The 27,580-nt window shown below is 36.8% G+C and overlaps 1 long non-coding RNA gene across 1 annotated transcript in view; it reads left to right on the top strand.

Annotated features, from left to right (window-relative positions):
- The window catches only part of LOC132352301 (uncharacterized), a 147,146-nt gene extending 120,286 nt beyond the window's left edge, over window positions 1-26,860 (top strand). The window contains exons 8-9 of the long non-coding RNA XR_009498651.1: window positions 13,834-13,902; window positions 26,775-26,860. This is a non-coding gene — a long non-coding RNA (uncharacterized LOC132352301). The remainder of the gene's footprint in view (window positions 1-13,833; window positions 13,903-26,774) is intronic.
- Window positions 26,861-27,580: the final 720 nt, after the last annotated feature.

Raw genomic sequence — 27,580 nt, 5'->3', positions numbered from 1 at the left:
CAGCACATTAAAAGGATCATACACCATGATCAAGTGGGGTTTATCCCAGGAATGCAAGGATTCTTCAATATACGCAAATCAATCTATGTGATACACCATATTAACAAACTGAAGGATAAAATCCATATGATCATCTCAATAGATGTAGAAAAAGCTTTCAATAAAATTCAACACCCATTTATGATAAAAACCCTCCAGAAAGTAGGCATAGAGGGAACTTACCTCAACATAATAAAGGCCGTATATGACAAACCCAGAGCTAACATCGTTCTCAATTGTGAAAAACTGAAACCATTTCCACTAAGATCAGGAACAAGACAAGGTTGCCCAGTCTCACCACTATTATTCAACATAATTTTGGATGTTTTAGCCACAGCAGTCAGAGAAGAAAAAGAAATAAAAGGAATACAAATCAGAAAAGAAGAAGTAAAACTGTCATTGTTTGCAGATGACATGATATGATACATAGAGAATCCTAAATATGCTACCAGAAAACTACTAGAGCTAATCAATGAATTTGGTAAAGTAGCAGGATACAAAATTAATGCACAGAAATCTCTTGTATTTCTATACACTAATGATGAAAAATCTGAAGGAGAAATTAAGGAAACACTCCCATTTACCACTGCAACAAAAAGAATAAAATACCTAGGAATAAACCTACCTAAGGAGACAAAAGACCTATATGCAGAAACTATAAGACACTGATGAAAGAAATTAAAGATGATACAAACAGATGGAGAGATATACCATGTTCTTGGATTAGAAGAATCAACATTGTGAAAATGACTCTACTACCCAAAGCAATCTACAGATTCACTGCAATCCCTCTCAAAATACCAGTGGCATTTTTCACAGAACTAGAACAAAAAAATTTCACAATTTGCATGGAAACACAAAGGACCCTGAATAAACAAAGCAATCCTGAGGAAAAAAATGGGGCTGGAGGAATCAGGCTCCCTGACTTCAGACTATACTACAAAGCTACAGTAATGAAGACAGTATGGTACTGGCACAAAAACAAAAATATAGATCAATGGAACAGGATAGAAAGCTCAGAGACAGACCCATGCACATATGGTCACCTTATAAAGGAGGCAGAAATATACAATGGCGAAAAGATAGCCTCTTCAGTAAGTGGTGCTGGGAAAACTGGACAGCTACATGTAAAAGAATGAAATTAGAACACTCCCTAATACCACACACAAAAATAAACTCAAAATGGATTCAAGACCTAAATGTAAGGCCAGACACTATCAAACTCTTAGAGGAAAACATAGGCAGAACACTCTATGACATAAATTACAGCAAGATCTGTTTTGACCCACCTCTTAGAGAAATGGAAATAAAAACAAAAATAAACAAATGGGACCTAATGAAACTTAAAAGCTTTTGCACAACAAAGGAAGCCATAAACAAGATGAAAAGACAACCCTCAGAATGGGAGAAAATATTTGCAAATGAAGCAACTGACAAAGGATTAATCTCCAAAATTTACAAGCAGCTCATGCAGCTCAATATCAAAAAAAAAAAACAAAAACAACCCAATCAAAAAATGGGCAGAAGACCTAAATAGACATTTCTCCAAAGAAGATATACAGATTGCCAACAAACACATGAAAGGATGCTCAACATCACTAATCATTAGAGAAATGCAAATCAAAACTACAATGAGGTATCACCTCACACCAGTCAGAATGGCCATCATCAAAAAATCTACAAACAATAAATGCTGGAGAGGGTGTGGAGAAAAGGGAACCCTCTTGCACTATTGGTGGGAATGTAAATTGATACAGCCACTATGGAGAACAGTATGGAGCTTCCTTAAAAAACTAAAAATAGAACTACCATATGACCCAGCAATCCCACTACTGGGTATATACCCTGAGAAAGCCATAATTCAAAAAGAGTTATGTACCACAACGTTCATTGCAGCACTATTTATAATAGCCAAGACATGGAAGCAACCTAAATGTCCATCGACAGATGAATGGATAAAGAAGATGTGGCACATATATACAGTGGAATATTACTCAGCCATAAAAAGAAACAAAATTGAGTCATTTGTAGTGAGGTGGATGGACCTAGAGTCTGACATACAGAGTGAAGTAAGTCAGAAAGAGAAAAACAAATACTGTATGCTAACACATATATATGGATTCTAAAAAAACAAAATGGTTCTGATGAACCTAGGGACAGGACAGGAATAAAGACGCAGACCTACTAGAGAATGGACCTGAGGACAGGCGGAGGGGGAAGCGTAAGCTGGTACGAAGTAAGAGAGTGGCATGGACGTATATACGTTACCAAATGTAAAATAGATAGCTAGTGGGAAGCAGCCGCATAGCACAGGGTGATCAGCTGAGTGCTTTGTGACCACCTAGAGGGGTGGGATAGCGAGGATGGGAGGGAGATCAAGAGGGAGGAGATATGGGGATATATGTATATGTATAGCTGATTCACTCTGTTATACAGCAGCAACTAACACAACAATGTAAACAATTATACTCCAATAAAGATGTTAAAAAATAATATTAATAATAATAACAATCCATCCAAGGAATGCAGTGACTTCTATGGCTATGGCAATTATTTTTGCTTTTTTGAGGGGAAGAGGATACCCATTATCAGAATTAGGAAGTTCTATTATATTACTATACTGTACAACAACAACAACATTTTCATAAATCAATTTTGAATTTACCAAATACTTTATTTCTTCATCTGTTGTGATAATATTATTTTTCTTCTTTTTCCTGTTAATATAGTGAATTGACAGCGACTACTCTCTCTTTTTTCATAATTGGTATTAGTAGGAGTATATCAATTGTATTAGTCATTTTAAAACACCAACTTTTGGCTTTGCTGAATTTCTCTGTTATATGCTTCTATTATTTTAAATTTTGTTCTAAGCAGTATTTTATCTATATTCCAAATCTTTTAATGTGTTTTATTTTCATTACCATTGAAGTTAAAAATATTTTCGGGGCTTCCCTGGTGGCGCAGTGGTTGAGAATCTGCCTGCCAATGCAGGGGACACGGGTTCGAGCTCTGGTCTGGGAAGATCCCACATGCCACGGAGCAACTAGGCCCGTGCGCCACAACTACTGAGCCTGCGCATCTGGAGCCTGTGCTCCGCAACAAGAGAGGCCGCGATAGTGAGAGGCCCGCGCACCGCGATGAAGAGTGGCCCCCACTTGCTACAACTAGAGAAAGCCCTCGCACAGAAACGAAGACCCAACACAGCCATAAATAAATAAATAAAATTTTCTAATTTCCATTTTGGGTTATTTAGAAATATGTTACTTAATTACCAAATATTTGAGCTTTTTAAAGTTATTTTATTATTGATTTTATTATTGATTTTTTTTTAACTTGTGCTGTTCAAATCCATATTTTTCTGTTTGTTTTTGTGTGTGTGTGCATGTGGTGTGTTCTATCAGCCTAAGAGACATATGTTAAAATTTCTAAGTACATATGTAGATGTATCTATTAATACAGTCTCTGTCCATCTTTTGCTTCATTTATTTTTAGCCCATGTGATTAAATTTATACAAATTTAGAGTTGTGACATCTGCCTGCTGAATTAACTGTTTTAACATTATGAAATATTCTTTTTAGAGTATAAGTTTTATGTAGAAAGTCTGTTTACATTCTGAAGTTCCATTGCTGAAACATAATTACAGATCCTTACATAATTATAGATTCTTATGTGGTGTATTGGCTCTGGTTTCACCACATTATAGATGATATGTATAGCACAGAGCAGAGTACACAATGGATTTTAAATAAAATATCTGTTCTCATTTTTTTCTTCAAGTCATGGGATTTCTTTGTGCCTATATATCATGTTTGATATGGGCCAGTATTTATTGTTGAAAAATCTGGGAAAGACCTTGATACTCTAGGTTTGGTAATAATGGAAGGTTTATTTTTATTCTAAGGTAAAAGTGGATATAGATAATAAGAGCCTTCAAGGGAAGACAGGTGATAAGCTCCAACCTTTCTCTGTGCCATTAACAATGGAATTTGGTTGTGCTGTTAACTTAACGGATAATGGTGGAAGCAGAGTAAGGACCTGGAGCTGGCAGAGGAAGTGGAATCGCTGAATCAAGGATTTGCTTAAGTCAGGAGCAAACTGTAGAATACAGATTCTTGGGAAGTTCTGGGACAGGATTGCTCCCCTTCCCTCTAAAACTTAACTCGGTTCAATTTGGCAATCTTATACTTGACACTAACCATATTCTAATATTTCTAGGTGTTGAAGTTCAAAGACAAATAAGACACAGTTGCAGTTCTTGAGATATTTGTCATCTGATTGATGAAAGAAACACAAACAAATGTTTTGAAGTGAAATAAAAGAGAATGTGAAGTCAGACCATTGCCAGACACAAAGGAATACCTGTGACAGTGCCAACTTGTAATGCAGCCACTAACACAAAGGGAGAGGTGGGCATAAGGCAGGGAGTAAATGGAGGGGTGAATAGTAAGAACTAATTAAATGCTTGTTTACTGGATCTTGAAATTATTGGAGATTTTTGTCAAATGTTTAATTTTCGTATGCAATCTAGACTATTAGTACAATTTTGCATATTACATTTAGAGAATAACATGTTTGTATAATAACATTAAAATTTTTTCTAATTTTTCTGTATATTATATGCACTAAAACCTTGTAAAATATATTAACTCCTCTTCCAAAAATCAATAATCTATCATCTTGAAGAAGGCACTTATTTGCTCAAAGTTACATGTAGATAAAATTCTATGACCTTTCTTTCCTTGTAGGTGATATTTTGATGAGAGAAGGTACCTAGCAAGAGACCTCCTGTTTATAGGAAGGAAACTACAGCTTTTAGATTTCTCATGCTAGTGGAGGAGAATTTGACAGAGCTAAACATGTTGAAAATTCAGCCTTGACAGCTGGAAAAGATAAATGAAATCCAGTTTTTCTGCCTGAGTCATTATTTAAGTTCCTGCTTGGGATTAGGCTAGGACTTGAAGGCATCACCTTCTATAGATCATCTGCCTTGCTCCTAGATGCTTCCATTTATACTGGGTAAATTTGCCCCAGCAGAGATGATTTATAGGTGATGATATTCCTTGTATACCGTAAATGTCACTAAATTATACCAGGAAGTTAAAAAAGCAATTAATTTAGAAAAACATTAAGTATATGAATAATTTTAAAAATCCTAGAAGTTAATAATAGTTCAGTTCCATCTGGAATGTTACAAAATCGAAAGCCCTAGGTATAACTTCTTGAGCAACTGCTCAGAAATCTGACTTTTAAAAATTGCCAAAGAGCAAAGAACTGGAATGGGAATCATATGATGATGCATATGACAAAAGAATGAGAAGTTATGTAATTTTATTCCTCTGGATTGATAGACTGTCTTAGAGGTTGGAGTCTTGGTTTCCTATGTAAAGGTATACAACTCATTTTTGACGCCAAAATACTAAGTGAATAACTCAATTATAATCTATCATCGAATTAAACATGAAAATAGACTTTTTATTTCAACTTAATAAAAATATTTTATATTAATTGAACACATACCTACTATGTGCAAGGCACTGAGTGAAATAAACACGTAAGGAATGCACAGGATCTGCTCTCAAGGAATTTTAATCTAGTAGAAGAAAGAAAGCAGACACTCAGGAAAGGATGGAGCACATTCCAAATAGTAAATTACAGACTTTCAGTGAGTAATAAAATCATGCTAAGGCACTCAGAAAGCAGAGTATTTCCAGCTTTGTTAGTCAGGAGACTTTTAATGGAGGTGATGAAGGCAATTATATTTGAACTGTCTCTTGAAGAATGAGTAAGATTTGAATAGATGTAAATGAGTGGGAAACTTTTCCATGGAAGAGTATTAGTAAACATGTAAATAGGAAAATACAATTGAGCTGACTTGGTAGGCTACAGAGGACAATTCATGAAAGACAGTTATGAGAAAAACTGTTAAGGGAGGTTGGGACCCTGTTTGTAATGGGCATTGAAACCTGTGCCAGGAATGTAGATTCTAATAACCATCGATATCACGAGTCTTTCACAATAAGCGAGGGAGTTGTATGATTGAAGCAGTGCTCTAATAGTTCTAGAAAGATTGCAGAGGAGAGCAGTGAAGCAAGAAGGCCATAAAGATGCTGTTAAGTGTCCAGGCACCACATCTCAAGATAAGGGGACTGGGGGCAAGGGATTTTTAATTAGATCTATTTGTATAAAATGAATAAAATTTGAAGAGTGATTAGATATTGTTGGTCTTAGGAAAAATACAAAGAAAAGTAATGACTCCATGAATGAAAATACACAGGTCTGGAGAGAGAACTGGAAAGGGCAATACAAATGGAAATTCCCACCATATTGTTTCTTACAAGGAAAGAAATTTTAGAGCTACATCATTGCCGAAGGAAAATATTTGTAGTCATCAGTACAGCTATGAAAGTTGAAGCCAAGAGGGTGGGCAGGCTTCTTATGGACTCCATACAAGATGAGAAGAGTCATATAGCAAAGGCTATGATTAGGGCATGCCCACAATTAATCCCATAAAGAATCCAGTATAGGACAAGGGAATGAGTTTTCAAAAAATTATAAGGACTAAAAGAGATAGAGTATTACTGAATCTAAAAAAGTCTTAAAAAGAAAAGTTGGTAGTTATCTAAGGTACAACAGAAAGATGGACAAAGGACTGGCAGCCAGCCATCCTAACGTACGGTTATGAGGTACCTGTAGGATTCTAAAGGTGCAGGTTTCAGAAAGTGAAGAATAAGGAGGAGTACATGCATAATTCAGGCCTGACAGGTTATCAGTTTTGGGTTCTCTCCATTCAATCATTCACAACATATTTGTGGAGCACCTCCAATGAGCTTTAGGGGTTGGGGATAGAGCAGTGGACAAAACAAATTCTTTCTCTCATGCTTCTTATATTCTAACAGGGAAACAAATGTATATCAAGTGGTGATGAGTTAAAGAAGAAAAATAGGAAAGAATGGGGATATCTAAGGGATTCATAGTCCCCAACTTAAAAGGGGATGCTTTTTCTTTTTTATATTTATTTTATTTATTATCATTTATTTTTGGCTGCATTGGGTCTTCATTGCTGCGCGCGAGCTTTCTCTAGTTGTGGTGAGCGGGGGCTACTCTTTGTTGCGGTGCGCGGGCTTCTCATTGTGGTGGCTTCTCTTGTTGCGGAGCACAGGCTCTAGGCGCATGGGCTCAGTAGTTGTGGCTCGCAGGCTCAGTAGTTGTACAGCATGGGCTTAGCTGCTCTGCGGCATGCGGGATCTTCCTGGACCAGGGCTCAAACCCGTGTCCCCTGCATTGGCAGGTGGATTCTTAACCACTGTGTCTCCAGGGAAGCCCCAGGGATACTTTTTCTTCTCTTATTTACCAGTGTTCCATCTTTGCATCAGACTCAAGCATGGCCACAGGCTTATTTCAAGAATTATTGAAAAAGTGCAAAATGCCATTGGAGAATGGAGTCACTTCTTGGCCTCGCCCTTTCTTGTGTTTCTAGAACACACTCCTTAGAACGTATGACTCTATTCATGTAGTTTATACAGGAGAAGAATTAGCCCTTTCTGTAAAATTTTAGAATTTTGTAGAAGCTGTGGGTAGAAAAATAAAATGGAGGAAATACAGTGCCAGTCCCAAGATATCTTTTTCTCTATGTCTGTCTTAAACAGATCAGAAAGAAGATCAAGTTATTTTATTTTAAGGAATTGGTTTCCTTAAATGTATTAAGGACCATATTAACACAACACACATGTGCCTCCTACTGACATGGCTTGAGCATATTTTCATCTAAACTCAGTGGAATGAACAAATATGAAACCTTCTACAATAATTCATGGTTCCGTGTTGGAAGAGTTATAGCCTTCAGCATGCGCAAATAAATGCATAAGCAAGTTTTGATTTAATTTAACACTTTTTGCAAGGTCAGTTTGCTTAATAAGGAATATGAATGAATAAGGAAACCATGTTTCAAGCAGGACAGAAATCAATGCTGAGTGCTGGAGAGAAGGCCCTTTCACTACCTTGATTAACCTTGCACTTCTTTCTTAAAATGAATATATATGTAAACACAGGAAATTTCACTCTTCCCCAAACAGAAGGTAATTAAAATTGCCTTATGTGTCTGTTTAGTGGAGGATATGTGATGATATTCTGCCTTTATTTTAAACAACCTTTGGTATTAAATGTTGTCTTACCTAAAAAGCAATATGGCAGAATGACTTTTATTACAGATGGTAATTTATGAAAAATGTAGCCAAAGGAATTGATGTCAAACTTTTGTCTGCAAGCTCTATTTACTTTCATATTGCTCACTATTTACCAAGGTTTGCTATAGCACTAGGCACTATCTCAGCTGGCATTCTGCCTGTTTATATTTTTTAAAGTGGTTTTGTTTTTTATTCTCATACAGCATTGGAGCTAATTACAGCTGCTCACTCTTCTAGTTCAACCCCCAAAGCTCTCCGTTTTCTTTGGGTTTTGCTTTCACTCACAGGCATAATATTTTTTTTTCCATTTTGTGTCTGATCCTCTTTCATATACAGCCAGGAGAGGAGCATCCTCTGCCACAGAGAATGAAAAGGCTTTTAGAACTAATTTTCATTTGCTGTGCAGTGCCCATGGTGTTCTTGGAGTGTGTGATGTGCTATCATCAGGTTTTGATTATGCAATTGAAATGCAAAAAGTTTAAAATCTCAGCTTTATTGGCCTTATCAGCAGTTTGCACTCTTCCAAAAGCTCTGTTAGAGCAAATACATGATCACATTTGGTTTAAAACTACTACATGTTTTAAGAAAAGGAATCTAATAGATGATGCTTACAGAGAAACTGGTGTTTTGAAATTTTATATGGTATTTTTAGGCCAATTTTGTTCTTTTTTTTCCTGTTAAATGTTGTCTTATTTGAATATGATTTAAATTTGGAAAAAGTGCGCAAATGTACCTTGTCTCTCAATTTGCTGGCAAAGACCTGGGAGGATAGATCTTTATCAAAATATTCTACATAGAAGTAAATGCAGTAAAAAAAAAAAACAAAACTGGCTGTTTGTAATTTTTTTTCACCTTGCAAGTCTTCCACTTTACATCACTTTGAACTGGAGGGGACCTTGGATTATTGTAAAAAGCGAAACAATCTGTTGTCTTGGGAAGGACCTAAAAATCTGTGTATCTGCATGGACATGTGAGTGTGTGTGCACCCACACATTATTCTAGGCTAATCAAGAAAAGACTTCGATAAACATGCAGAATTAGAGAAACTTCAATTAGGTTTTATGGGTCTTCTAGTTGCATCCATGAGACTAGACTAGAAATAAAAAATGAGCTCTACTGTAGGGGATGTGGCTTGCTATATTTTCTCTTCCTCCACTGATTCAGATATTGCTTGGTGTCTTAGAAGCTGATGTAGGGAGAAAAAGACTGGACTATAAGGAAGTAAGGAATAGTTGAATTCCTTTTTTCTTAAATTTTTGAGGCGTTGACAGTCATATTAAAATAATTTTGTGGCCATTTTAGAAATAGGAGAGCAAATGCTGAATTACAGGATTCTTATGTAGTTTATATTCATATAAGACATCATGCCCAAACTGAGATCTTAAAAGAGCTTATGCCACATTTGAATTAGATACACTAAGCACCCTTGGAAATAATAATGATCAAGTTAACCTGCCATGAAGCATGAATATAAATCTCTGTATTAGTTTAGCAATGTTGACCTCACTACATTACATTCTAATCATGAGAATGAGATCTGTATGCGACAATGTACTAACACCAAAGAAACTTGGGCAAGAAAAATGAACTTCAGATTCCTTACAGAATCAGAGATCAAAAGATCTGTTCCATTAAACTTTGAACCCGAGAAATTCATCTGTCTGCCCCAGTGCCTAGTGTCGATCAGTGACTCAGCTTTAGCTGGATTATGGTTAAGCCTGAATGGTCATGCAAGAGAGAATTTCAGACAACCAGTCTCCAAAGAGATTCCTATTCTAAGACTCAACATGAAACAGAAATATGGTTAGGTTTTTGCTGTGTAGCACAGAAATCTTGTTCACCTTTAAAGACATAGTGAAAGAACTGTATACTGTATTTGTCATACACATATACATACAAAAATAGGATAATCATTAGAAATGTGACACAAATGGACATTTTGTTTCATGTATTTCTAAGGATTTGGGGCCTTTCTTTGCTCTCTTAATTTGCTTAATATAATTTAAACCAAGATTCCAATAGGCTATGGTGTTAAGAAAACTTCTGAGAATCTAAAGTCTCATTGTATCTTTACAGCTCATATAATTACAGCCAGTTTATTGAGGAATTCCAACTCACTGGAATATCAAGAAGTAACTGTTCCCTACCTGTGTCTCGTTGAAGCCTCCCTTTTCACTGATGAGTCAATTTCTTTGCAACAACTTAGTCAAATTCTGTAACTTTTCAGTTATATCAGTTGTTGGAAAAGTCTCAAATTTGATATTAAAACCTAGTCTTATTCATTATGAAAGTTCAATATCATTATCAGTTTCAGTTCTATGGTTCACTTTTAAATATGCAGAATCAGAAAGTCAGATTGAGATTCATACATGTTTAATGGCATCAACTGAGGAGTTGATCATGTGGTACATATTGAAAAGTACAGATAAGGTCGGAATTTAAAAACATTTTGATTTTAATCTTAACATGAAAGCAATGAAATAGATTAAGTCCACGTATATCCTGTTGGTTAAATGCACTATCAGAAGAGAAATTTAATTTAGAGGATACATTAACTCTAAATGAAATGAGTCATGAGACAAGAAGTTTCAAGATTTGTGACTCCTGTGGCCATAATTACATATGAAATCTTTGAAACATGAGTAAATTTCTATCTTTAAGCAGAATGTGGAGAGGGTTTAGACTGGTATCTTTTGAATACATATATATATATAATTTTATAGTAAATTAATGTAGACTGAAATGTCTGTCTTTTAGGTAGATTCAATTTTATTATAAACATGTGGTGCATCAAAATATTAAACTGTATACATACTTAAAGACCTGGATAACTTTTTCACTTATTTGAAAGTAGTTAAAATAATTATTTTCTAACAGAATGCTGATCAGATATTAAAATCTTTATCCTAATTGCAAAAACACCCAGGAGATGGAAAGCATGTTGACCTGAGTTCTGGATCATGGGTTAGAAGAGGAAAATAGATGAAGGATAACTAGAGATCATGGTGAGATTGAAGTGTCATCTGTGTATCTCCACAGTGTCTGTCATCATGGCACCTGGGCATGCCAGGGAAATATGCATGTGCACAGTCATAGGACAGATTTGAGGCTCCGAGTCCTGGTGGCCTCAAAGATCTGAGAACTTGGAGTGGTTTTATGGATTTCCCTTTCCAGTCTTCGGCTTAGCTTCTAATATGACTCATTAACAAATAGTAATCACATAACAGTTTTCACTTGGGTGCTTATAACAAAATGACCCTCTCCACTTTACAGCCTCTACTTAAAGACAAAAAGTGCTTAACGCCTAAGTAGAAATAGCTCCTGTTCATTGTCTTTTTGCATATAAGGAATGAGACTGTGACTGATGTTTATGGCAAAGAGTTTTTATTAAATAAGAGTCTTTCTTTGAGAAGCAGAATAATTTGAAAAGGAATTTGAGTTCATTTAAGAACATTGCCTCACTTTTCTCCAAACACCCTTGTGTTCTCTTCTAAAGATGTTGCTTGGCCCGCCCTGTCATCTTCATCTGATTCAGCCTCCTAATTATTTTGCTTTAATGGAAGAAACTCTGATAACATATTCATAAATAAATGCTTATTAAAACAGCCCATTTATCAGTGCCTCTTTGTAATCAGTTCAGTTGGGTCATGATATTATTGGTTTATGTAATCAGTTCAGTTGGGTTATAATGCCTGCAGTGTGTTAGTTACTCAAGTGCAATAATCAGGGCGGACTTGTGTTTATATTTTGAACTTCCTTCTAAAGATTAATACCACCTTCAAAACAGTACACTAATAAAAGTATATGCGAAGTCCATCTGAGCATTGTATTATAAGTCTGCAATTTGACCTCGTATTAGGCTAGAATAAAATATTATAAAAATATGATTATCTAATTATATTTTTGTTTTTGTAGAATATCTGTTTTGAAAAAGAGATACAGCAAATGCTACCCCTCTAATATAAAAGAGTTAATAAACTTCCTTCAGAACTTATTCTGCATCTACATAAAGTTTAAAAAATGAAAACAAATTGCCCGTGGGAAGGGAATGCTTTGTCCACTGAGACGCGGAGGGAACAAAGACTTGTTTAGCAGGACGACTTGTCTGGCCTCCTACTCCAAACTTCCAGCTTATTCCGGAGTCCTGTTTTTCTCCTATTATCTGCATCTCTCCACAAATTGCTTTTTTTCAGTTTATTTCTTAATGGCTACTTTTTAAATGCCTACAATTTTCATAGCAGTGGGTTAATTTCACTAAGTTGCTCAAATTATTACAGTGAATGTTGTTATGAGGATTATATAAAAGCATCTATTTACACAATGCTTAGCCCACAGACTTAATATCTCTTTGGCTCCTTTCACCCATCTCTACACACTGAGATATGGTTGAATAAATTTTTAAATTTATTTTTAATTTTTAAAAAATTCTAATTTTTAAGATATAATTGACATATAATATCATGTAAGTTTTAGGTATACTGTGTGTTGATTTGATACATTATCCAATAATTACTAGGTATCATTTTATGTCAGCTTTCAACAGCACTTGGTAGAGTTGGTCATTATGTTTTTAAAATAATTTCTTTCTTTGTGGACATCATATTCTCCTTTATTGGTTGCTTCTCAATTTCTTTTTCTGGCTCCTCCTTATCCTTCTGATATATTAATTTTGGAGCGCTTCAGTGCTCAGTTCTTGACAGTATTAACACTTATCCCTTTGGTGAGCCCATTCATTCTTATTACCTTTTATATCATCTATACATTAATGACTCCCAAATGTATATGTAGCCAGTAACTTTTGTCTGAAATTGAGACTTGTACGTCTGATGCCCTCTGCAATGTCTCTTTATTGATGTCTAGTGGGCATTTCCAGTATCTCCAATTAAATATAACCCAACTGAAACCTGTTATTACCATCCTTCCAAACTTCACCATCTGAGTAAAAATCAACAAATTAGTTCTAGTTGATCAAATTGAAGACTTTAGAATCATTCCTGACTTCCCTTTCACACCTCTAATCTATATACAAATAATGTTGGCTGTACTTTATGAATATTTTTTACCCCTCTACTACTACCTGGTCCAAGTTATTTTCCTCTTAAAAACAGATAATTGGAATTGCCTCATAATTTATATTCTTCCACCTATCTTTACTTTGCTTCCTAAATCTATTCCCATCTCCACAAAGCGAACCTTAAGAATTCAAATCAAGCCATATTACTTCTCTACCAAAATCTTCCAAATGGATTTCCATCTCACTCAGAGAAATAGCCAAAATCTCTATGAAATCTAGCATCTATCATTTCTTCATCCTTATTTCATCTACTCACCCTCTTACCCATTCTGGTTTTCCTACGCTCCTAATTCCTAACACACACCAGGCATGTTCTTGCCTCTGAGCTCTTACACTGGCTACTTACTTCTCCTGAAATTCTCTTTCTCAGCTATCCTCATAGCTGCTGCATCACATACTTCAAGTTTTGCCTCTGCCTCCCTTCCCACTTACTTAGTACTTCTTTTCCTCTCTCATGACTTTTTTTCATAGCATTTACTATCATCTGATGCACTATGAAATTTACTTCTCTGTTGCCTTTCTCCTTTCATTAGAATGTGAACTACATGAAGACTGGAATTTTGATGGTGTTGCCCACTGCTGTGTACATTCTTTGGCACAGAGTAAGTACTTACTTAATAAATATTTGCTGAATGAATGTGGTGAATGAACATCTTATGCCCACCACTTGACCACTGGCAAAAAGTGATGAATGACCCTGATTTATTAGGCCAATTGGTCCTCCTCCCCTGGGGCTGGGTCTTATTTGCCGCCTAGACAAAACTGGGATTCTGTTAGTAAGGAAAGTGGATGGCCACGTGGTTGGCAACCAACATAATTGCTACCCAGAGGAGGAAGACAGAGGGTAGTGTCTGAAGTGTTTAAATGTGTGTGCATCTTTAAAATAAAGTAAAAACATGAAAATTCGTTTAGGTGCATATAAAAAGGTTCTGTAATTTCTTGTGCTTCTACATTTAAAAAAAAAAAGTTGGATTTTTAGAGAGCAATACAAGTCTTTGAAATATCAAGAATCCTAATTACAATTTCAGGTGTCTTATACTATCAAACCCCCTTTAGCACCTTGTAAGGACAGAGTTTTCATTGTTGCTGTTGTTTTAATGCAAAAGTCCCTTTCTTTTCCTCAATATGCTGATAATGCTACCAAGAAGGTTTATCTCCCAGTCCCCTGCCTCTCCACCAGTGTGTGATTCATCCCTTCCACATCTACCTACGTGAAAGCATCCCTCTGTGATGAGGATGGGGTGGTGGTCCACACAGAGTCCAGTGCCAAAAGAGAAAAGGTGTTGGTGCTCCTGAGTGTCAGGCCAGGTGTCAGGCCAGAGCCTCTGAGGTGGGAGAGCCAAGTTCAGGACATTGGACTACCAGAGAACTCCTGGCCCCATGTAATATCAATCGGCGAGAGCTCTCCCAGAGATCTCCATCTCAACGCTAAGACCCAGCTCAAATCAACGACCAGCAAACTCCAGTGCTGGACACCCCATGCCAAACAACTAGCAAGACAGGAACACAACCCCACCCAGTAGCAGAGAGGCTGCCTAAAATCATAATAAGTTCACAGACATACCAAAACACACCACTGGACACAGCACTGCCCACCAGAAACACAAGATCCAAACTCATCCACGAAACATGGACACCAGTCCCCTCCACCATGAAGCCTACACAAACCACTTAACCAACCTTACCCTCTAGGGGAAGATACCAAAAACAAAAGGAACTATGAACCTGCAGCCAGTGAAAAGGAGACCACAAACACAGTAAATTAAGCAAAATGAGAAGGCAGAGAAAAACGCAGCAGATGAAGGAGAAAGGTAAAAACCCACCAGACGAAACAAATGAAGAGAAAATAGGCAGTTTACCTGAAAAAGAATTCAGAGAAGTGATAGTAAAGATGATCAAAAATCTTGGAAACAGAATGGAGAAAATACAAGAAAAGTTTAACAAGGACCTAGAAGAACTAAAGAGCAAACAAACAATGATGAACAACACAATAAATGAAATAAAAATTCTCTAGAAGGACTCAACAGCAGAATAACTGAGGCAGAAGAACAGATAGGTGACCTGGAAGATAAAATAGTGGCAATAACTACTGCAGAGCAGAATAAAGATAAAAGAATGAAAAGAACTGAGGACAGTCTCAGAGACCTCTGGGACAACATTAAACGCATATATCAAGCACATATATAATTTGCTCAACATTCGAATTATAGAGGTCCCAGAAGAAGAAGAGAAAAAGAAAGGGACTGAGAAATATTTAAAGAGATTATAGTTGAAAACTTCCCTAATAAGGGAAAGGAAATAGTCAATCAAGTCCAGGAAGCACAGAGAGTCCCATACAGGATAAATCCAAGGAAAAACATGCCAAGACATATATTAATCAAACTATGAAAAATGAAATACAAAGAAAAAATATTAAAAGCAGCAAGGAACAAGCAACAAATAACACACAAGGGAATCCCCATAAGGTTAACAGCTGATCCTTCAGCAGAAAATCTGCAAGCCAGAAGGGAGTGGCAGGACATATTTCAAGTGATGAAAGGGAAAAACCTACAACCAAGATTACTCTACCCAGCAAGGAATTCATTCAGATTTGACGGAGCAATTAAAACCTTTACAGACAAGCAAAAGCTAAGAGAATTCAGCACCACCAAACCAGCTTTACAACAAATGCTAAAGGAACTTCTCTAGGCAGGAAACACAAGAGAAGGAAAAGACCTACAATAACAAACCCAAAACAGTTGAGAAAATGGTAATAGGAACATACAAATTGATAATTACCTTAAATGTAAATGGACTAAATGCTCCAACCAAAAGACATAGACTGGCTCAATGGAAACAAAAACAAGACTCGTATATATGCTGTCTATAAGAGACCCACTTCAGACCTAGAGACACATACAGACTGAAAGTCAGGGGATGGAAAAAGATATTCCATGCAAATGGAAATCAAAAGAAAGCTGGAGTAGCAATTCTCATATCAGACAAAATAGACTTTAAAATAAAGACTATTATAAGAGACAAAGAAAGACACAACATAATGATCAAGGGATCAATCCAAGAGGAAGATATAACAATTGTAAATACTTATGCACCTAACATAGGAGAACCTCAATACATAAGGCAAATACTAACAGCCATAAAAGGGGAAATCGACAGTAACACAATAATATTAGGGGACTTTAACACCTGACTTTCACCAATGGACAGATCAACCAAAACAAAAATAAATAAGGAAACACAAGCTTTAAATGACACATTAAACAAGATGGACTTAATTGATATTTATAGGACATTCCATCCAAAAACAACAGATACACTTTATTCTCAAGTGCTCATGGAACATTCTCCATGATAGATCATATCTTGGGTCACAAATCAAGCCTTGGTAAATTTAAGAAAATTGAAATCGTATCAAGTATCTTTTCCAACCACAATGCTATGAGACTAGATATCAATTACAGGGAAAAAACTGTAAAAAATACAAACTCATGGAGGCTAAACAATACGCTACTAAATAACCAAGAGATCACTGAAGAAATCCAAGAGGAAACCAAAAAATACCTAGAAACAAATGACAATGGAAACACGATGGCCCAAAACGTACAGGATGCAGCAAAAGCAGTTCTAAGAGGGAAGTTTATAGCAATACAATCCTACCTCAAGAAACGAGAAAAATCTCAAATAAACAACCTAACCTTACACCTAGAGCAATTAGAGAAAGAACAAAAAGACCCCAAAGTTAGCAGAAGGAAAGAACTCATAAAGATCAGATCAGAAATAAATGAAAAAGAAATGATGGAAACAATAGCAAAGATCAATAAACTAAAAGCTGGTTCTTTGAGAAGATAAACAAAATTGATAAACCATTGGCCAGACTCATCAAGGAAAAAAGGAGAAGACTCAAATCAACAGAATTAGAAACGAAAAGGAAGAAATAACAACTGACACTGCAGAAATACAAAGAATCATGAGAGATTACTACAAACGACGATATGCCAAAATATGGACAACCTGGAAGAAATGGATAAATTCTTAGAAAAGCATAACCTTCTGAGACTGAACCAGGAAGAAATAGAAAATATAAACAGACTAATCACAAGCACTGAAATTGAAAATGGGATTGAAAATCTTCCAGCAAACAAAAGCCAAGGACCAGATGGCTTCACAGACAAACTCTATCAAACATTTAAAGAAGAGCTAACATCTATCCTTCTCAAACTATTCCAAAATTATAGCAGAGGGAGGAACACTCATTCTACGAGGCCACCATCACCCTGATACCAGAACCAGACAAAGATGTCCCAGAAAAAGAAAACTACAGGCCAATAACACTGATGAACATAGATGCAAAAATCCTCAACAAAATACTAGCAAACAGAATCCAACAATGCATTAAGAGAATCATACAGCATGATCAATTGGGGTTTATACCAGGAATGCAAGGATTCTTCAATATATGCAAATCAATCAATGTGATACACCATATTAACAAATTGAAGGAGAAAACCCATATGATAATCTCAATAGATGAAGAAAAAGATTTCAACAAAATTCAGCACCCATTTATGATAAAAACCCCCCAGAAAGTAGGCATAGAGGGAACTTACCTCAACATAATAAAGGCCGTATATGACAAACCCACAGCCAACACCATTCTCAATGGTGAAAAACTGAAACCATTTCCACGAAGATCAGGAACAAGACAAGGTTGCCCACTCTCACCACTGTTATTCAACATAGTTTTGGAAGTTTTAGCCACAGCAATCAGAGAAGAAAAAGAAATAAAAGGAATCCAAATCGGAAAAGAAGAAGTAAAGCTGTCACTGTTTGCAGATGACATGATACTATACATAGAGAATCCTAAAGATGCTACCAGAAAACTACTAGAGCTAATCAATGAATTTGGTAAAGTAGCAGGATACAAATTAATGCACAGAACTCTCTTGCATTCCTATACACTAATGATGAAAAATCTGAAAGAGAAATTAAGAAAACACTCCCATACACCATTGCAACAAAAAGTATAAAATACCTAGGAATTTTACCTAAGGAGACAAAAGACCTGTATGCAGAAAACTATAAGACACTGATGAAAGAAATTAAAGATGATACAAACAGATGGAGAGATATACCATGTTCTTGGATTGGAAGAATCAACATTGTGAAAATGACTCTACGACCCAAAGCAATCTACAGATTCAATGCAATCCCTAACAAACTACCAGTGGCATTTTTCACAGAACTAGAACCAAAAATTTCACAATTTGTATGGAAACACAAAAGACCCCGAAGAGCCAAAGCAATCTTGAGAATGAAAAATGGAGCTGGAGGAATCAAGCTCCCTGACTTCAGACTATACTACAAAGCTACAGTAATCAAGACAGTTTGGTACTGGCACAAAAACAGAAATATAGATCAATGGAACAGGATAGAAAGCCCAGAGATAAACCCACGCATGTATGGTCACCTTATCTTTGATAAAGGAGGCAAGCATATACAGTGGAGAAAAGACAGCTTCTTCAATAAGTGGTGCTGGGAAAACAGGACAGGTACATTGAAAAGTATGAAATTAGAACACTCCCTAATACCATACACAAAAATAAACTGAAAATGGATTAAAAACCTAAATGTCAGGTCAGACACTATCAAACTCTTAGAGGAAAACATAGGCAGAACACTCTATGACATAAATCACAGAAAGATCCATTTTGACCCACCTCCTAGAGAAATGGAAATAAAAACAAAAATAAACAAATGGGACCTAATGAAACTTAAAAGCTTTTGCACAACAAAGGAAGCCATAAAGAAGACGAAAAGACAACCCTCAGAATGGGAGAAAATATTTGCAAATGAAGCAACTGACAAAGGATTAATCTCCAAAATTTACAAGCAGCTCATGCAGCTCAGTATCAAAATAACAAACAACCCAATCCAAAAATGGGCAGAAGACCTAAATAGACATTTCTCCAGAGAAGATGTACAGATTGCCAACAAACACATGAAAGGAGGCTCAACATCACTAATCATTAGAGAAATGCAAATCAAAACTACAATGAGGTATCACCTCACACTGGCCAGAATGGCCATCATCAAAAAATCTACAAACAATAAATGTTGGAGAGGGTGTGGAGAAAAGGGAACCCTCCTGCACTGTTTGTGGGAATGTAAATTGATACAGCTACTATGGAGAACAGTATGGAGGTTCCTTAAAAAACTAAACATAGAACTATCATATGACTCAGCAATCCCACTACTGGGCATATACCCTGAGAAAACCATAATTCAAAAAGAGACATGTAGGGGGCTTCCCTGGTGGCGCAGTGGTTGAGAATCTGCCTGCCAATGCAGGGGACACGGGTTCGAGCCCTGGTCTGGGAAGATCCCACATGCCGTGGAGCAACTAGGCCCGTGAGCCACAACTACTGAGCCTGCGCGTCTGGAGCCTGTGCTCCGCAACAAGAGAGGCTGCGATAGTGAGAGGCCCGCGCACCGCGATGAAGAGTGGTCCCCGCTTGCCGCAACTAGAGAAAGCCCTTGCACAGAAACGAAGACCCAACAGAGCCAAAAATAAATAAATAAATTAATTAATTAAAAAATATATATATATATGTGAATGACCAAGCCACACTTCTTTAAAAAAAAAAAAGAGAGACATGTACCACAATGTTCTTTGCAGCACTATTTACAATAGCCAGGACATGGAAGCAACCTAAGTGTCCATCGACAGATGAATGGATAAAGAAGTTGTGGCACATATATACAGTGGAATATTACTCAGCCATAAAAAGAAACGAAATTGAGTTATTTGTAGTGAGGTGGTTGGACCTAGAGTCTGTCATACAGAGTGAAGTAAGTCAGAAAGAGTAAAACAAATACCATATGCTAACACATATATATGGAATCTAAAAAAAAAATGGTTCTGATGAAGCTAGGGGCAGGAGAGGAATAAAGATGCAGATGTAGAGAATGGACTTGAGGACATGGCGAGGGGGAAGGGGAAGCTGGGACAAAGTGAGAGAGTGGCATGGACATATATACACTACCAAATGTAAAATAGATAGCTAGTGGGAAGCAGCCACATAGCACAGGGAGATCAGCTCGGTGCTTTGTGACCACCTAGAGGGGTGGGATATGGAAGGTGGGAGGGAGACGCAAGAGGGAGGGTATATGGGGATATATGTATACATATAGCTGATTCACTTTGTTATACAGCAGAAACCAACACAACATTGTAAAGCAATTATACTCCAATAAAGATGTTAAAAAAAAAAAAGGTTTATCTGAAGTTGTACACTATCAAGTTAATTGTGGATGACTGGACTAAGGGTGAGGGTCAGAAATAAAAGGGAGAGGGAAAACAAAACAGGAATTCAGAAAAAAGTAATACACAATTTTTTTGGTAACTTTGAATGATTACTTAGGCATTTTTATCTCTTTTCCATCTTTTTAGTTCTCTCAAACCCCCAAGTGGGATGGTAGGGTGAATAATACACCATGAATATACACGTGTGCACATGATCTAAAGCTCTGTTTAAACACCTCTATTATTTAAACACCTGGTTTGTTGTGACAATCTATAGCACAAAAAGTTATGTAGGTGGTTTTATTTGAGTATATGTAGGAGATTTCATGTGAATATATAAAAGTACATACACAAAAGTACAAAAAGGAAGGGAAAAAGATATAAAATAGGAGTTTTAATAGAATTACGTTGGAAATATTCATGAAAGGCTTCCACTGCGGATCAAATGCTACCTACACAGGCCACAGATCAGCAGACTTCCCAGGTCAGAGAGAAGGAGGCTGGTTACCGAACTCCTGGGGAGTAGTAAGTGTCTAGTAGTGAGCATTTGCACAGCAAAGAGAAGGCAAATAACACTTACTTTAAAATCTAATTGATAATAATATATGAGTTGTTAGTAATCCCAGATCAAGATACTAGTACTTCACTTAAATTATTTATAAATGCCTTGATTCGTGATATAATTATTTATAAATAACACGGAATGGGAAAGTCATTTACAAAAACATGAGGTGCCTGCATAATGCAAACTCCAGACTAGAGGGAGAAATTGGGATTGAATTCTAACCACACACATTAACATTAACTAATTTAGTGATTAAAAAATATCAAAAGTTAACTTTAAAATTCCAATATATAATATTTGGTAACATTTCAAATTTATACAAACATGCTTGAATAAAAAAATAAAACATATCCCCTGGGAATGCAATGATAATAGACAGTGATAAAGGAAATCTAAGAGATTTTTCTTTTCGTCTTCAGGATTATTTTCCACAATGTGGATATACACTTTGAATCTGTACATGTGCATTGTGTGTGTGTGTGTGTGTGTGTGTGTGTGTGTGTGGTTTTCTTTTTCCATCTAAAACTTGTCCTCAGGAGACAGGAAGACCGCAGGAAGAGCTGGAAAGCTTTTGTTCACCTCATGTTAGACAGCTAACCTCATGTGGACCTACCACACCGTAGTCCCCTTCCAATCTCTTGCACCAGACAGCACCTGAGTGTTTCTGCTGGAACCCACGGTATATTATTTTAGGCACATTATCTCAGACTTGGGAAAATGCAGCACCGTGAATTATTGTATTCCTTGTATTTCCCCGGATGAATGAAATGAATACCTGTGATTTAGGAATGGACTTTTCTTTAAAAATGTGAAAGATTTGCAAAATGAGATGTTGAGAAAGAACCACTCTTTTTGAGGAGAAGGAAGAGAAAGATGAATCTTGACTCAAGAATGCGAGAATGAAGATCAGATCATATGAGGTTTATATATGGTTGGTGCAATTAAAAATATTTTTTTCTTCGTACTGTGAGAACTGTACTATTTAATTCATATTTGCTTTGCCCTATGCTGTAATCCCCTCTTGCTCCAGTCTCCAGTGAAGTCTTATTACATTCAAAATAGTTTTGTGTTGGGGCAGTAAAAGAAGTATGAGCTTTTTTGCATCTGTCCTTGCAGAGGCCACTGTAACTGCACTGTATTTAAGGAGGAGAGAGGTGCCAGAATCCCAGAGCACGGGTCTCAGTGAGGCCAGCAGAGGCTCAGGGTAGATCTGAGAGTGGTGGGTAGTGACCATGTTAGGGCAGAGAACAAGGCTACACCAAGCACTATTCCAGCGGAGGATAAGAGACAAGACCCCGTTCAATCAAATATGCTGTGAGCCTTTAAAAACGATGTCAGGCAATTGAATTTGTATGTATTTATCAGTGTTTCTCACCCTTAAAGCAGAAGAGAGTTAATGTACCTTCTCAGGGATTCCACTGAGGAAACTAAGCAGTTGGGGATTTATAGGAAGTCTGTTTTATTTTGAACATTCATTTATCAGAGGGGTACAGAAACAGAACCGCAGTGAATAATATAAAGGATTTATTAGAGGGAGAGACCATAAGCATTTGTGGGTATTTGTTAAACAGTCTATTGAAGGCTGTTATTTCTGTTTCTTGGGTTAGGTCTGAATGGTCAGCTGGGAAGGAAAAGATAGAGGAGAAACGGGGAAAGCAACTGACTGACAAAGATGTTTCTCATAGTCTCCATTCTTAGATGCAGGTGCCCCACAAAAATGTGGGTGCCCTTGACCATGACACCATATTCTCAGTCCAGTTGCTAGAGAAGCTGAAAGAGGAGATGGCAGGAACTAGAGGAGTTTAGAGGCCTGGCTGCTACTGCAACAAGATCAACCAGCAGATCGGCGACAAAGCGCGTGAGCTACAGCAGCTCCCAAACTCACACTCCCCTTCTGAGGATAAACGTCGTCGGTGCTGCTGCCCTGCCATCTTTCAAGATATATGCAAATTCCACTTGTGGCCAATTCTCACTTGCAAGTAAGAAGATCTCAATGATAATTGCAATTTAAATTCTGATGTCTGGAGTGCGAAACTCAGCTAAGCAAAACTCATTAAAAAAAAAAAAAAAAAAGGGATGCCTTAACCAGGGCTGTGTATTACGCTTTATTTTAGGTGGAAAGAAAGTGACAATTCTTGATTTTCTGAGTTTAAATATTGAATACAATGTTAAATGTGATAAGCAGTTAAGTTCCATATACAAGCCCTGGCACATAATCAGGACTCCACCAATGGAAGAAGCAACAACAATGATGGTGATGTTGATGAAGAAAGAAGGGGGATACTGGGTTATGATGGTGACGTAAGGACACAAAGTATGGTAATAAATAAAGGAAACTCCTCAACCACTGTTTTCAAAGCAACGCATGGCTGTTCTCATAGAAAACTGGATAAATCACTTACGGATTAGCAGTTCTAATGATCCACTCATCTTGTTGTATCCTCAAAGGTGCTATTCTCTGAATGTCTCTTATTATCTCCAACCCGTAAGTAATTCTCATGTGAGCTTATCATAGCTCTTCATGTGCTCACCTATCAAATGTCCCTGATAGGTCATATCATGACATATGATCATATCACATATCATACCATACGTCATGACCTCTTACAGCTAAGGGATAATCTGGCTTTCAGGATCACGTGGCAAAGAGCATGACATCTTTGGGTAGCAAGAACCACCTTTATTTGGCAAAGACCTGTAGAAATGGCAGGCTTTTTGGTTTTACGGACTGTGCGTAGCTATCTGGATGAGCTGCATGGTATTCTTACTGTTAATTGTCCTAAAGAAAAACTTTTTAGAAATAGTGAGAAAGGCAAGAAACTTGAAGGATATGATACAGAGATGTTTTGTCTTGAAAGGGTGAAAGAAGTATAATACATAATTTTTCTAAGTTTGATTATTAAGGTAGAGAACATTACTCTCCCCCGGTATTCCTCAGGGAGGCGTCCACCTCTATTCCAGTTCTTCTCCCGGATGCGTGGTCGCATTGTACTGCGTCATCCCCTCTCTACCTCCTCCCACACTTCAGCTCGGCATAGCCATTGACCTGCTGTGGCCAGTGAAATAGGAGCAGAAGAGAAACGTGTCAGTTCCCTGTAGGAGGAATTAATTGTAGACACCCAGATTTAAACTTCTATTTCTCAGGTAGTGATCACAGGAGCAAGAGCTGAGAGGGGGCCTCCGTGAACCTGGGGCTCTGAGTGACTTCCGGGGGCTGAACATTGCGCTGCTCCATCTGGACATTTAGGATGAGTGAGATGTAAACATTCGTTGTGTTAAGCCACCCAGAATAAGGTGGTGTTTGTTATTGCTGCCTGACCTAGCCCATCCTGACTAGTAAAGGTGGTGACCTGCACGGCTTATATACTAAAAAAAGAACCGTCCCAGAATGTACAGTCCAAAACCACTCAGCTTCTTGTCATAAAATTCATACAGCGAGGAGGAGGCCACAGATCCACAGATGGTGGACCAAACTCCTTGGTGGTTGGTATTGGGAGAACAAGTGTTAAGCCTAGGGAGAACGTGTGGGCAGCCATCTGTCTCTGGCCAAGTGAACATGCGAATGTTCCAGGTCTTTAGGCAAAAGCAGAAAAGGGGTGGCAGCTTTCTGCTCAACAGATAATCTCAAGATGCAAAACTTTTTTGCTCTGTGCCTTGTTTTTCTACGAAGCCTCCAGATCTCTAGTTTCTCAGTCATCAACAAACAACTATATGAATGCATGACTTTGTTTTTAGTCTACTTCTTGAAATAAATAATTTCAGACACTTGATAACCTGGCCATGCATGTGTTTGGTGAAACAGTTGCACTGTTAAGATAAGGACACAAAACATTTAACATGCTCAATTCATTTCATGTTAAAAAAAAGGAAATAAAATTGTTTGAGAATTACCCAAAAACGGCTAGATACAAATGTAGATGTTATATTCATTATAAATAGGCTTGTTCTCTTTATTATGAAGAATATCATTTTACAAATACTTATTAACTTAAAAGAAACTGTTAGTGGCTAGTGCTTTACAATTATTGTTCAGAAATTTTGAATGTTTTTTAATCCCATGATGACATAGCTTTTTCAGACTAAAATAATGTGCTAAGAAATATAACCTATTCATTACAGTCCATAAAGCGCTTAATTAGCCCACCTGTTTAAAATTATATGGATTATCCTTAAGTTTGATTAGGAAAGAGAGATTTTTTAATTTCTTGAAGGATGCTAGAGGATCTCATATAACTTTTACCCTAACACCTATGTCAAAGTCAATGAATATTTATTAGGAGCATATTAGGTGTCAAAGCCTGTGCTAAATGCAAAGACACATAGTGAAAAATACAAGTAGGACCTGTTTGAATGTACTTTACAGATTATATTAAGATCAATATTAAGCATGCAATTACACATGTAATGTGTTATGGTCTGACAAGTGCTACAAAGAGGGGCATTCAAGCTACTGTAAAGAGGATAATAGGAAGATGTAATCTTATCTGAAGTTCAGGAAAGTTTTTCTAGAAGAATAAGATATAAGCTAAGAGAAACTTGAAAGATAGGTAGGAAGCAGGTAAAGGGGCAGAGGAAGAATCTTCCAGATAGTGGAATTAGCTTTGCAAAAGCTAGATAACTAGAAGTGATGTGATAAATTCAAGGAATAAAATAAAGAATAAGTGTACAAAAAAAAGAATAGGGGGATTGGTGGAAGCAGACTGGAGCAGACTGGTTTGGAAAAAGACTTTTGTAGGTTGCTGATATAGATAGATGGATAGATAGCTAGGCAGATACACAGATACTTAGATATAGATATAGATATATATGTAATAACTGAATGAGTTTGCCTAGGGAGAGCATTTAGAATGAGAACACAGAACCTTCTTCAGGACTTAGAACTGAGTCCTGAGAAATTCCCACATTTAAAATTAGAGGAGGATGAAAAAATAATGGGGGAAGAACTGTTAGTGAATCAGGAAGAAAACAAAGTATGACATTACTTAAAGCAAAGAAAGAGTCTTTCAAGAATATGGAGTGGTGCTAGCCCCCATCTCAAGCTAATTGTCCACAGGAATAGAGACCCTGTGTTGTGAGATCTTCTGATTTTATAAACAAGCAAAAATCTAGACTATGTAAAATTCTTCAATTTTTAAATCAAGATTGACTGTTAAAATTGTACAAACTCAATCAAAAGGCTGTGTTATACCAAGATTTGTAAGCAACAGTGATAGCTATTTCATTTAATCATACATCTAGAAAATTAGCAAAAACATTTGGCTGTAATTCTTAATTCAGCAGGTATTGAAACACTGTACAGCCAGAAACAGGGACATACTGAAACAAAGAAAACTACTGAATTTTTACAACCAGAAGTGTTCAATTGACAACTAGTAGGGCTTACTCTATATATGAGAGTATCAAATTTAGTTATAGTCTTAACACCAGGGAAAGATTTGCACATGAGCAAGAACAGGCCCCATTATATGTTATTTTACTGCTTGTTCTACGTAATGCATAAGAAGAAAACCTTTTTCATCTTCTCTGGTTCTAACTTCACCAGACATTCCCCCAAGTACAAGAAAATGTGTTGACACCCTTGATAACGTGATTATCTCCTCAACTAGGTGGCCAGCGCTATTGTACTACAGCCTGTATCTCTACCAGGATGCACACCAGGGAACCCTGTATCAATCTACTCTCAGATCCAGGCCTGCGATGTCTATCGTGGCCGCGGGGATGGTGCAGTGACCTCAACTGAAGCATGACTCCTTCTCTGGAAGTTCCAAGTATTCCCTCTTTGACTTGACACTAGACTGGTGGCTTCGTGTGTACATTGGCGCTTTCTTCCCTGCTAGTATCTGAAATGCACATTAAAAGCATGAGGGAAGTCTGCCAATGTGAATTTACATTAGACTTTGGAGGAGGTTGACAAAGAAAGAATTTGAACAGAAAACCTGACTAAATCAGTACACATGTCAAGTTCAAAATCATTTCTCTTCTTCTATATCTAGATTTTGAAATAATATTTTTGGTGTTTCTAGCAGCTACAAACAGACTGCTCATCAGTTAGGGCTCTAGAAGTGTAACTTTTTTTTTTGGATTTAAAATTACTTGGCATGCATTAGTATCACAAGAGAGAGTGAGATGATACAAGAATGTGACTGAATATTTGATTCTTTTGTTGTATTAGATTCACCCCCTGAAATTATAAACTATAGTTTGGTGAGCACATCCTTTTTTTTTTTTTACTTTTTAATATTTCTTATTATTTTATATTTATGGGAATACTAAGAATTATGGTTACCAGAGTCCTCATTTCCATAAGATATAAATGAGGTTTCAAACGAGATTTGACATTAAAATAAGATTTCTAATGTCTGCATTTCCATTATTTCCACATCTATGAAATTTGAAATAACTTCATTAAATT

The sequence above is a fragment of the Balaenoptera ricei genome, chromosome 18 (genome assembly GCF_028023285.1).
Source record: "Balaenoptera ricei isolate mBalRic1 chromosome 18, mBalRic1.hap2, whole genome shotgun sequence".
Lineage (NCBI taxonomy): Eukaryota > Metazoa > Chordata > Mammalia > Artiodactyla > Balaenopteridae > Balaenoptera > Balaenoptera ricei.
Note: the sequence above shows the minus strand (reverse complement) of the source record. Positions and strands in the feature narration are given on the sequence as shown.